This window comes from Gossypium arboreum, chromosome 4, assembly GCF_025698485.1.
Source record: "Gossypium arboreum isolate Shixiya-1 chromosome 4, ASM2569848v2, whole genome shotgun sequence".
Classification (NCBI taxonomy): Eukaryota; Viridiplantae; Streptophyta; class Magnoliopsida; order Malvales; family Malvaceae; genus Gossypium; species Gossypium arboreum.
In genome coordinates this window covers 15236482-15249941 of record NC_069073.1, presented here as the reverse complement: position 1 = coordinate 15249941, position 13460 = coordinate 15236482, and the positions used below count along the sequence as shown (strand labels likewise).

The 13460-nt window shown below is 34.9% G+C and overlaps 1 long non-coding RNA gene across 1 annotated transcript; it reads right to left on the bottom strand.

Annotated features, from left to right (window-relative positions):
- Positions 1-12108: 12108 nt before the first annotated feature.
- LOC128291832 (uncharacterized) lies at positions 12109-12945 on the bottom strand. The gene is made up of 2 exons (XR_008281766.1): positions 12868-12945; positions 12109-12515 (listed from the first exon to the last, which is right to left on the bottom strand). It is a non-coding gene; the product is annotated as an uncharacterized LOC128291832 (long non-coding RNA).
- Positions 12946-13460: the final 515 nt, after the last annotated feature.

Below are 13460 nucleotides of genomic sequence, written 5' to 3'. Positions count from 1 at the left end.
TCTTTTTTACTCCCCTTGCCCTAGATCCGTAGTTAAGGTACCCAAAAACCTCACGAAAGCCGGTGGAAATCAAAAAACTTCTCGGTTCTAAACTCTCCGATCACCCCCCTCAAAACAACGTAAGAGTTGATATTTTTTATGCTTATCTAAGAATAATAGCAGTAAAGAAACAAAGAAATCACCTTTCTATTTTTCTATCCGATTGCTTCTCAATATTCAGTTTTTTGTATTGATTTGTGTTTTCCTTTTTTATTCAAAAAAAATCCCTTTTTTACATCACTTTGTTCGGCTTATATAGCCGTTTACATTGCTCTCTAATCTGTTTTTGCTGCTTGTGTGTTCTCTTTGTTTTGTAGGTGGTGGTTGAACGGTGGAATGGGGGTTGACAGAGGTGATGGGACAGAGGCGGCGGCTAAGGGGAAAGGCTAGGGTTTTTTCTTTTTCTGATTTTGTTTGGGCTAGGGTTAGGTTAGGCTGCTAAGTTTTTTTTTAATTAGTTTAGGTTTGGTTTTGGGCTAATGTAATGGGGGTGGGTAGTTGGGTTAGTTTAGTAGATTGGGGTTTTTTTGGTGGATGTAGGCTGATTGCGTAGGTTTAGTTTTGGGTTAGCGGGTTTAATTTAGATGGGTTATGTTTAGTTTAATTTAGGCTGGTAATTGGGTTATTGTAAATGGGTTTAAAGTTGGGTCAAATTGGCCTACAACATTGGTATAACGGCAACATTCTATTTTAAAAAAAAGTTTTTTAAATATTGATTGATAAAAGAAAAATAAAGATTAAATTGATAAAAGATGAAAACATTAATGGTTGAAGTAATCATCAGTTGCCCCTCATAGTTCATGCCATAACATTTAGATGTTTGAAATTTTCTGTTACAAGTACTTAAGAAGTAGGGTTAAAATAAAACGTACGATAAAGATGAGTTATACGAGGCAAGGAAACACTAATTTTTGCGATTTTCCTAACACAACGTTAGAATCAATGAGTATTAACTATGAATAATTCTTTTTGCTATTTCCCCATACAGTTTAACAACATTGCCAGAAAAGTTGGTTATGGTTATGCTATGATTCAACTTGGGAGAAAATAATTTTGTTGTTGTATTGATATGTTTTAGAATAATTCCTAGAGGAGACGGGTGCTTGCATGTGCACAATAGAGGGAGAGGGATGACGGTGGGGGAAGGGGAAATTTTTTTAAATATTAATATAAATTATAAAATCAGAAAAATAACACATGAGTGTCGATTGGTCAATGTTTTTTTAATGGTGTTAAGATTTGGGGTGATTTGTGTAATAGAAGAATAGTTTAAATACCATTTCTAACAAAAAAAATTCAAAAAGTACCAAATTCGGAAAAGTGGTATAATTTAGAGTGCAACTTGTTAATAAGCCATTACAAAACGGCCCCTTTTAAGGTATGACCCAAGTTGGATCCGCACATATGCCTCAGGGCAGGCCGAGGATTATCGAAGGTCTATAAGTACTTAGTACCTAATAGCCTAAAAACTCTCCTTTTCGGGCCTTACTTCTAAAAAGTTTAAAGCAGTTTGAATTACTTAGTTTAAGCCCATATAAAATCAAAACAAAAACCCTAAAAATTCCCCTATAAATGGCCTTCATAAGTAGCTCGTCTCAACCATCTGCAACTAAATGCTCTGTTCATCCTTGTTCTGCGTTCATTCATTGAAAAATTTTCGTTTTCTTCATTTTTTATCCTTGAGGTGGGCAATTAGCCAGTCACATGTCTAGCCAATTGGCTATTTTTCTTCTTTGTGTGAATGGTCAGTATCCCACCAAAATCAGCTCTTTTTGTTGTTGGCTTTTCAACTTTGTGTGAAATTGGAAACTTTGGGTTTTCGTTTTTCACTCTTTCAAGGCCATTAACTACATTGATTTCATGAAGAAAACTGGATTTGGGGGCTTGTTTTGATGGGTTTAGCTTTGTTTGGTTAAATATTTTGCGTCATATACTGATTACCATCGCTCTTTTACATAACTGTGAGCGCTTGTGTATGAGCTGACGCCATAGTTTCTCTCCCTTTTTGCTCAGCCAATTTGGTAGCCAATGGCTACTTCACTGCAGATAAGGGGAAATTTATTTCTATTTGTCTTTAGATATGCTGATGAATTTGATATTAAGATATAATTCTCAGATGGATGGTGAGATTACTATCCTGATGATAGATTGATTACCAGAAAAAAATATTTTTAAGTACAAAGATAATTAAATTTTAGAGATTTGTATAATAAAACAATATAACTTATTTAACATTTAATAAGCGAATAGTTGGAAGTTAATTCGGTAACGACAATCGAACCAGAAAATTTGGTAATTAATAATATAAATGTTAAAATGAATTCAAGATAATGGACACATTATTTTATCAATATTACTGCATAAATTCATATTTAAAAGGGTAAATTCTTGTTTATACAATTGTTAAAAGTTTTTTTAAGTTGCTCACTTATTTTATTTTTAATTTTATCGCCTAATTTTTAGAGTATAGTACTCATTTCTTAAATTATTTATGGAAATGAGTTGCTCTAAAAAGTAATTATTAGAATAGACTAAAAATATTAAAACGCATTGATATGGATGCATTTTTAGGTGAAAATGTAAAAAAGTGCGTTAACGAGGATGCACTTTTTATCGTGTCAATAAAAGTGTGCCGATGTTGAATTGTTTTAGTAAAAAGCGCTGATTTTATGGGGATGTGTTTTTCCCTGTTTTCCTGTGTTTGATTAGGGTTTTTGGGATATTTGAAAATTAGGGCTTAGATTTAGGGTGGGTTTTTTAATTAAGGTTAGGTTTAAGGTTTAGGTTTAGAGTTTGTTTTTTTAAAATAAATTAGGGCCTAGGGTTAAAATTTTTTATTTGTTAAGTATTGTTCTGGAAGAATTGAATTTTACAAGACAGGATATGAAAAAATAAATTTGATGTGATGTGTTTTGAAAAAATTATTTTGAAGAGATGAATGTTTTTTTGGTACTGTTGATTCGTAAAAAATAATTTTAAGAAGATGATTCTAAAAGAAATCTTGGGATTCTCGAGAAATCTGATAGTTGGGGTCGAAAAATGCTACAAGCAGGATGCACTGTCAGCAAAAGTACTAAAAAAGCTCCTAGCTATTTGCTTTTTCTGTAGTGCTCGTGACAATGCATCCCACTATCCCTTAGGCTATAAATGACCCAAATTTCATTCTTTTGTAGCATAAGTTACAGTAAGAAAGATTGAAGAAGTTGAGAAGATATAAGTCGATTTATCGTGTTAATATTTATACGAATCATTATATTTTTGCATAATATTTTTTTGTTTTAAATTTCTTTCAACAAATAATTTGGTTGAAAATGAGTGGACGTATTAGTACTGTTATTTACGACAATGAGGTCTGTAACACCGAGAACGACGTTTTTTTATTGGAGAACACAGCGCAACTGATTTTTAACCAGAACATATAATTGACAAAACTTCGTAAAAGAATTAGGAGCAAAATCTTCAGCATGACGCCAATGAGAGTTTTGTCTATTAAGTATCAATTTTGTGCTTCGACTGATCCCATAATATATGACTCATTAATATCAAAAGTACTTGTGGCTTGGAGGCGATGGTGTAGACGCACCTCACTAGTGGATCATCCTATCTTGAATTATATGTAGAATTTTCAACGCCAAATGAAGCACTTGCGACTTCAATATCTACTACTATTTGAAAGGAATACATGACCCTTGTTTGACATTCCGTTAGTGGGAGGCAGAATACAGAACTGTCCGTTTTTTGTGGCGGGACGAAATGCACGACTCTTGCACGATACACTGTTAGTGGATATGACATGCACCTTGGTGGGTCGATTCTTAATGCTGGAAATATTTACTAGGGAATGACATCAACTTCTAGTGGTTAACAATCCACACTTGATTGAGGAGTTCTGAAACGTATAATAGAAAGGATGATATACTCCCTATGATATCCACCGGCTAGGGGACCTCCTACATTGCAGATGTTGGTGGGTCGGATAATGACTTCGATGTGGATCCACCTAAGGAGTCTGGTGCCGATGGTGCAGAAGTTACATTATTTTCTAAACCAGAGCCTGTTCCAACTGAACTTGAAGATGGTGAAGGGGGCTCAGATGAAGAAGAAGAAAATTTGCGATTCACGGTGTACTCGTCTCCAGCCTATATGTATAATGTCAATTTATTGGCAAATGATGCATTACAGTTTCCAGATCTACCACACATGAGGCGTGGCCATACAAGTTCGTCGTTGGATTTGGGTGAATTAGAAGTTGGTAAGGAGTTTTCCAGTAAGGATGTTTTTCTCGGTGCATTGAAGCAATATAGTATCATGAATGGGATTAACTACCACGTTGTTAAATCCAAAGCTAAAAAGTTCGAGGCCAAGTGTACAGTACGAGACGATATATGTTCACGCAAAATCATGGCCTCAGTTAAGAAGATGACAGGGTTGTGGGAGATAAATAAGTTCACCAGTCCACATACATGGGTTGCCTCTAGTACAATATCACTAGGTGTTTAGGATTTTTAAATATTACTGTTATTATTTAATGTTGCATTATTTAACGTACTCATGATTTGACAGGTGTTTCACAAGATCATTCCAAGCTGGATTCAGAGATAATAGTGGACTTAATACTACAGATGGTAAAAACAAATCCCAAGACTGCTAAGTCTGTCTTAGTTGCCAATATTCGTAGCCAATTCAAGCATACATTTTACCGCAATGCCTGGATAGTTAAGCAAAAGGCATTGGAGAAGATGCACAGTGGGTGGGACGCTTCATACAATGAGGTGTGACAGTGGTGTCAGGTGCTGGAGTGATACGTCCCAGGTTGCTTAACAGACCTTAAAATGGTTTTACATACTACAACAACTGCTTGCTGTGTGGATGCCAAGAGTTCAAGCATCTGTTTTAGAGCTTTAAGGAATGCTGGGACGCATTTCAGTACTGCAAGTCACTGGTACAAATTGACGGTACCTTTATGCATTGTAGATAAACCCATCGACTATTACTGGCTATGACTCAATATGATGATGGGAGGATTCTTCCAATTGCATTTGCAATAATACTAGGGGAGTCAGGTGATGACTGAGATTTCTTTTTTTCTAGGTTGAGGAGGCATGTCTTCCCCAAACCTGATATTCGTGTTATATTGGATCGAGACACTAGAATACTAGTCTCAATTGAATGACAAGAAAGCTTCTAGAATTATACACACAAATGATATTGTCTAAGGCACGTTGCATCTAACTACTACGGGCAATATCAGTCACCCGCTGAACGACGACAAGTGACCAACATGGGTATTTAATCGCGACCAATATTATTTGGTTTGTAATATTCAATTTGTTATGAATGGAAGAGTGGTATGTAATTATCGCTATCCACTTATATTGACAAGATACAAGATTAATAAGGACCGTTTTCATGAGATGTTGACAGTTTTACGGTCAATTAATGATCAAGGTTCAAACTACCTCTATAACATACCTTTCAAGCAACGGATACAATCATACAATGACGACCTATGGTATAGTCAGATGACCTCAAAACTGGCTGAATGCATCAATTCTGTTGTAAAGAGAATGCGTCATTTGTCAATAACCTCAGTTGTGCGGGAGACATACTTCTATTTGGCGACACTGTTTCCAAAGTGGGCAGTGAGTTATAAAAGCCAAATGCAACGAGGCAATGTATGGTGCCAGAAGGTAGTGCAACAAATTAATAAGGCCAAGGCGCTGGCCAACTCTATGCACACAGTGTGTTATGATCGCGACAACCTACGGTTTCGTGTGACGGAGTTCGACAGACTAAACCAAGGTATTCCCAGCAAACAATATCGTGTACACCTGAGAAATAGGACTTGTGATTGTGGGAGGTTTGACGTACTTCGTTATTTATGTGTTCATGTAATTGCAGCTTGTCAGAATCAATGTTTGGATCCTATGGGTTATGTCGACGAGGTGTACAAATTAGAATGTATGTACAAGGTGTGGAGACACGTATTCCCAAAAGTACCAGATGAACGTAAGTGGCCGTCTATATCACTTGCTCTGTTTAAGTTGTTACCTGATAAAGAATTATATCACAAACCAAAAGGTTGACTATGCTCGACTAGAATACATGATAATATGGATATCCAGAAAAGAACGAACCAATAGAAGTTAGGTGGGTGGTGTAGGAACATGGGTCATACAATGCCGACATGTCCACATTGAGTTAACTCCTAATTTATTAAATGAAACAATATAAAAATAATTTGTACAAACATAATCAAAAGTACTTCTATTTTATTAAATGAAACAATATAAAAAAAATTGTATAAAAATATTCAAAAATAAATCAATGCATGTGTCATCAGAATCAGTGCCACATGGAGGTGGTTGATGATTACGTGCTAGATTCTTTCTTAGTTCAGCTTCTGGTCCGGGTTGTGGTTGCTCGGGATCAGCTTCTGGTTGTGAGTGTTGGGAAGATGACCCACCTTGATAGAACAAAGATTGCAGAGGTGTTTGCATCACCCATGTAGAATGAGTGTAACCGGCTTAAATCCCATAAGGCGATGGGGATTAAAAATGAGTTGAGCTCCCCAATAGTGCCTCGTGTAGTCCCTTCTGTGACGATGGCCTATATATTGTCGGTTGATTCGGAGTTATCGGGAAATAAGATACACCGGGCCATGCATTCCAACCTTGCATAAAAGTGGAAAAAGGAAACATATAAGGGTTAGGATACATATAAGAGTTAGGATACGCACCTGGCATAATCTGAAGGGGCTATGGTGTATGCATCGTCACTTGCTCTGTTGGGGTTGGTGATTGCGTGGGTGTTGTTGATGGGCTCACCTTTCCATCCATTATCTTTGGATTTAAAGGGCCTCATCGTTTCTTTTTAACACGGATTTTCCGATGCTTCTCCTCTTCCGAGAGCAAGTATGGCTTGTCATGAATCCTAAACCATATCATGTAATCCGGATCACACACTAACTCTGGAATGATAATTGGTTCACAAGTAAGTATATTATCATACCGATTTTCTCACATTTCGATATATTCCGAGTAGAATACTGGCCAATGCGTATTCGGTTGCCATAAGTCAATTTTGTGTTCATCATCGAGAACCTCAAGTTCCATGAGAATCGATTATCGGAATTTGAATTGTCTTAACACTCTTTCCGTCAAGTGTATCTCGACAGTAGTGTAGTTGACCAATAGGACTATGCTAGATGTTCGGATTTTGAAGGAATTCATCTGGAATTACTTCCTAAATTGCCGGATCCTCGTATGGTGGCCTTTGAAACTATATGAATGTGATAAAAATATTAGTTATATACATAATACTAAATACTAAATACTAAATACGAAATCGACTATGTTATGTATATATAGTTCAAAATGAAATAAATACTTATATGTGCTTCCGACTGTTGGTCTAATGGAAGTCATATATCTTCAAAACCGATAGGTATTCCCCCGTAACTCGGCGAATGGTTCCACCTATTTAAATAAAATTTTAGCATAAATTAAATATTTTAAATCTATTTAATAATTGTAAAATCTAATATTAATTTTCACTTTGTTAAGAGTGAGAATGTATACGATGGTTTACTCGAGGGCGTAAAAATGGAAAGCGAAACCGAGCCCATGATTGTAGCAGTGAGAGGCAACCTCTAATTTTGATTTTATTTGGTTGCGTCGCCTGACACGTCTCTCGGTACAATGTCAACAATACGACAGACCCCTAACTGAGTTCGCTAGTTGCTCTAAAATCAATGAGTTTTAGCAGCCACCTCAGATATACGAGGTTTTGTGACTTGTTCGACATTAGATAACCTTCGAGGATTTGAAGGATGTACACCTAAGTGTATCGTACTCTTTGTACTTCAGTTGAATATCCCTTGACTCTGGGAATGTGTCTCGTAACCAGCCCATATCGATTCGACCTCCGTAAATAATATTCGAAATTGCACCCAAAAGATCGTAACATATGGCTCCCCAATCAATACCCATCCACCAGTAACCCGAATTGTAACTGCACGTCCTCTAAAGTGATGGTACGCTCCCCACATGGAAGATGGAATGTGTGCGTCTCGGGTCTCTACCTCTTCACAAACGCACTAATGAGTTTTGAGTCTAAGTTGCACCCCCGGCCTATATTGGTCATGTGCCAAAAACCCGCTTCCCTCAAGTAATTTTCAATCAACGGTGATGGATGACTAGGTATATTACGAATAAAACATTGTAACACTCGATCTATCGATTGTTATAAAAATTATAAAAATATTAATTAAATTACAAAAATAAAATAAAAATATTAAATAATATTAAAAAAATAAAATTAACCCTTACCATTTTCATTTGTTTGATGGAGATATGTTTATCATTGAGACGAATTAATTTCCGGGTCATTGCTAACATAATCAAATTTCTTAAAAATTATAAAAAAATAATACTAATTTAGACAAAAATTAAAAAATTAGAGAGCTTTGAGAGCTTTTATGAGAAATTTAGAGAGAAATTTCGAAGAATTACTATTTGGAGGAAATTTTGTGTGAGAAAAATGGGTGGGGGGTTTATAATTTTTTTTCTTGACCGTTGGGCCCAACGATCAAATTTTTAAATGAATATTGGAGGTGATCGTTGGGGGAAAACACAAAGAAAAATGTGTCCCTGTTAGCGGTGCTTTTGCTGACACGGGGAAAAGCACGTTCCCGTCAGCGCGTTTTAGTGTTTTCAATCCATTCCAGTAATTATTTTTTGGAGCAGCCCATTTTCGTAAATAATTTAGGAAATGGGTCTTTTTTGGTACTATATCCTAATTTTTAGGATTTTTTCATTTTAGTCAATCAAAGTGTTACAAATTTTTTAAATATTGACTAGGATAAAAATAATAAATTTGTCATATTTTACTTATTTGTTGCATGCCAAAATTTGAAGGTTTTTCAGTTAAATAAATTGTTCAGACTAGTGTTAGCTTTGATTATATGGATAAAATTTTTGTAATTAATTAATTTTATTTTTCATGCAAAACAAAATTCAAATTATGAAATATCAATTATTTGAGATTATTTTGTTGAAGGATAGTTTAGAAACATAAAATAAAATTTTAAAATATATAATTAAATTAAATAATTATAAAATAAAATTTAGAATTTAAATTAATTAATTTTAGTATTATAATAACAAATCGGTTGATATTATAAGCGATAAAAATTAACAATTTATTTAAAGGTGAATTACCTAGTTCTTTTAAAGGCGTTTTATTTTGGTTACTCAAAATGAAATCTTTACAATTTTGTTATTCAACTTTTAAGTTGTTTTCATTTTCAATGATAATTAATTATAAACATCATGTATACACTTTGATTTTTGCCACCAAAACATTCTTTTTAAAGTATTGGCGGGATAAAAAATTAAGAATTTAAGTGAAAAAAAGGAAGAAACAAAAATAATACATTAAAAATTTGTTAAATTATACTTGTTTACCTCATTGTTGAAAATTCTATTTTTTTTAAAAATTCAATATTGAAATAAGCTAATTTGCTACTATAGCATTGAAATTAATTAATTTAATTTTCTAAAATTTAAAGTTTATATTATGTTTTCAAGTTAAAATCAACTCGATAATTTATTTTTAATAATTGTCTATGAAACACAAATTTCTTTTAATTACATGATCTTGAATCTTCCATACTAAGCTAAAAGTAAAGGAAATCCTTGCGAAGATAAAATTCGTTTAATTTAATTAAAGGTAAATTACACCAACAGTCAATCAACTTTGATGGAGTTGGCAAAACAATCACTCTAATTTCAATTCAGTCACTCAACTTTCAAAAAATAACAAATTTTTCACTAACATTATTGAAAAGTGACAAATCATTCACCTATTAACATTTTCTGTTACAGGCCTAACAGGACAGGTGACTTGGCAAGTTAACTTGTCACGTTGGACAAGGCAAAGTTTCAATTCAGTCACTCAACTTTCAAAAAAATAACAAATCAGCCACTAACGTTATTGAAAAGTGACAGTCACCTATTAACATCGTTATTGAAAAGTTACAAATCAGTTACTGACTAACATTTTTTGTTACAGGCCCAACGAGAGAGGTGATGTGGCTAGTAAACTAACTAATGTGGCTAGTTAACTTGCCACGTTAGACGAGGCAAAGTTGAGTGACTTTTTTTTCATCCTCTCTTTTTCCATTCTTTAATAAATGGCCATTATTTTTACTTTTTATGTAAATGACCCAATATGTTTATACTTCTTCTTCTTCATCCCAACAATCTCGTCGTCGCTGCCTTCGCCACAACCATCTTTGGCGTCACCATCATTAACCTCCAAACCACCACCCTGTCTTTTTTTTCTGTCTTTTTTTTTTCTTTTTCAACCCCCCAATAGAGGAGCCACCATAGTTGGGATCTGGTTGTCTTTTTCTTCTGCCCAAAGCCATTAACTCTGAAAACACCAGATTGAAATAGGATTGGAGATAATTTTGGGTCAAACTATTAGTACTTCAACCAAATCGATGAGGAGAAAATACTCCAAAGCAACATTCAAACGATTCAAGAGCCAAAACTATTCAGATTTGTCAAGATCTTCATGGGATATGATGATATAAACAAAAGGGTTCTCGATTAAGCTAAACAACACTAACTCTATTGCCAACATCATCAAGTTGCATAAAACAAAATCAAAAGAAAAACAAGGGGAACATCTAGACAAACCCAAACAATTGATTGAACCCATGATTTTCGAGAAAAAAAGAAGTGGTTCCTCCAAAGGGACAACCAAATGCTGACAAGTGAAATTCTGGGTCGGGTCAGATATTAGCAAGATCCCAAAGTCAAAATCGAACTGGACATTGTAGCAAAGGAGGACGGGAGATGAATCAGAAGAAGAGTGGCGAAGATGGTCGACAACGAAAGTTAGGGTCGAGGTGAGGTAAGCCCAGTCTTTGGAAAGGGATTTGAATCGAGTCATAGACCTAAGGGATAATCTAAAAAGGATATAAAAAAGGGTAATTTGGGGTAGTGACAATGAGGAAGCCATGGTTCTTAGCTTTCTTCCTGAACAAGAAGAATTATTTCAAGGGTTTTATTTGTTCTTCTTTTTGGGTGTTTGGTTTTTTGAAAGTTATTAGGACTGATTTGTTATTTTTTGAAAGTTGAGTGACTGAATTGAAAGTTGAATGGCTGTTGGTGTAATTTACCCTTATATATATTTTAGGTTCAAAATAACGTGGTGGCCAGTTAAATGCCAGGTCACTTTTCTGTTACATCTGTAACACAAAATGGTTAGTAGGACTGATTTGTTATTTTTTGAAAGTTAAGTGATTGAATTGAAATCAGAGTGACTATTTTGTTAGCTACATCAAATTTGAGTGACTATTGGTGTAATTTACCCTTTAATTAATTGCAAAAAAATTTTCTTTTGCTTTTAATTAGCATGTTGTATGTTCAAGAAAGAAAAATCACTTTTTAAGCTTCAAGCATTGAGTCACTATTTGGTAAGTAACTCTAGGTCTTTTTCATGTAATTTTTATGTCTTTTAGGTCATGGGAGCTTGATTTAGCTAGCCCATGTATCGATTTTTAAAATTTTTAAATTTTTTTTATAAATATAATTGTCAATTTCTTGAAGAAATCAATGTTAAATTGATAGATTTTAAGCTTTGATTATAAAAAAAAAACTAAATTGTAAAGTTTAATTGTTAGTTTTGCACATAGGGACTAAAGTGAATAAAATATGAAATTGATGTGAAATCTCAGTATAAATATATAGTAGAGAGTCCCTAAGGGATGTAATTGAAGTTGATTTTCAAACGAGGCTTAAAATTGAAAGATATTGTTATTTCGATCTTAAGGACTAATTTGAATAAAGTATAAAACTTTGGGGTATCAAAAATGTAATTATATAGGTCTATACATATCATGGAATAATATAAAAATGTTTAGTATGGATGAACTGTCTAAATAATTGTTTAGATCAAGAAGTGGATCAATCATGGGATAAATAGGGAAAAACCAAAATTGTCGAATAGACCTTGTAATAGCCCAAATTTGACCGGCTTAAATAAAGCAAAAGAAAATAGATAAATAAATAAATTATTTATTTATTAAACAGTCCATTAAAAGTCCAGGTTACAAAGCCCAAACAGTTGGGGCCCAATGTCTAAGCATAATGGACTGACCCGTATAACCCAAATACACCCGAAGCCCAACACATACACCAAACCCAATAACCCTATCAGCCCCTAAAACCCCTAGCCCGATCACAAAACTAAAGTGGCCCAACTGGCCCAAACCATTACACCAAGGCAGGAAGCCGTCACCGCTTCTGGAAAGTTCGGGGAGCGTCTGTCCAGCTCCCGAATCGAGGCCACCATTCAAGGTACTGTCTCAAGGTCTGTCAACGTCCCATCAGCACCCCACCGTCTCCACGAATCCTCACCACCGGACTTCATGCCTCCATAAACGCCAGCAGCCCTTGAATCACCTAGATTCTCGCGGTCACATGCAAGAAATGGAAAAAAATCAGAACAAAAATCAGCAGATAGACCTAAACAGATATGGAAAGAAATTTAAGATTTCTTTCCAAAACAGAGCAGTTTCTAGGCTATAAAGCCTTCTTCGAACATGTAAAGAGGGGGCTTTTTTTTTTTACGGACATACAGAGAGAATAATACTAGAAATACACCACAAAGCTATTGTACACCAAAGATTTTTAATAATATACTAAAAAGATTTCACGAGGATGAAGGTGACTTATTATTCTCTTTCTGCTTTCATTTCATTTTTGTCGTAAGCAATCTGTATACAATATATTAATAGACAAAGGAAGAAAATACCTTGAGTTTCGCCCCGAAAAGCGAAGCTTTTCAGGTCCCGACCGTCATGTGTGGCGGAGTTGATGACGGCGCGTGGAGCTGAGCGCGGAGGTCCGATGAACGGAGCAGACCGGCCTAGGGCCGGAGCTCAAAGGGCTGGGGGACTTTTCAGAGGATTTCTCTCATTTTTTTTTCTGAACCAAGGGCTAAATGATTTTTTTAGGTTAAAGTTTGGCTTATATAGCCTTAGCAGAACAACGCCGTTTTAGCTTAGTCTGATAAGCTTAAAACGACGACGTTTTAAGGCCCCAGGATCCGCGCGTTGACCAGATTACTCGGAGAGGATCCGCGTGTTTTTTGAGGATTGGGTTAATTATCCAATTAGTCCCTCCACCTTTTTTTATGTTTTCAATTTTTTTTATTTTATTTATGATTTAGCCCTAATATTTTGTTTCAGTTTTGATTTAGTCCCTGCAATAGTAATTTTAAGTCCAGAATTAAAACGCTGCCGTTTTGGGAATAGGGCGATTTGCCCAATAAGTCCCTTTTGTTTTACGCGTGTTTTAATTAAGACCTTAATCCAACTTTATTTTTTTTAAAATTCGCCCTTGTAA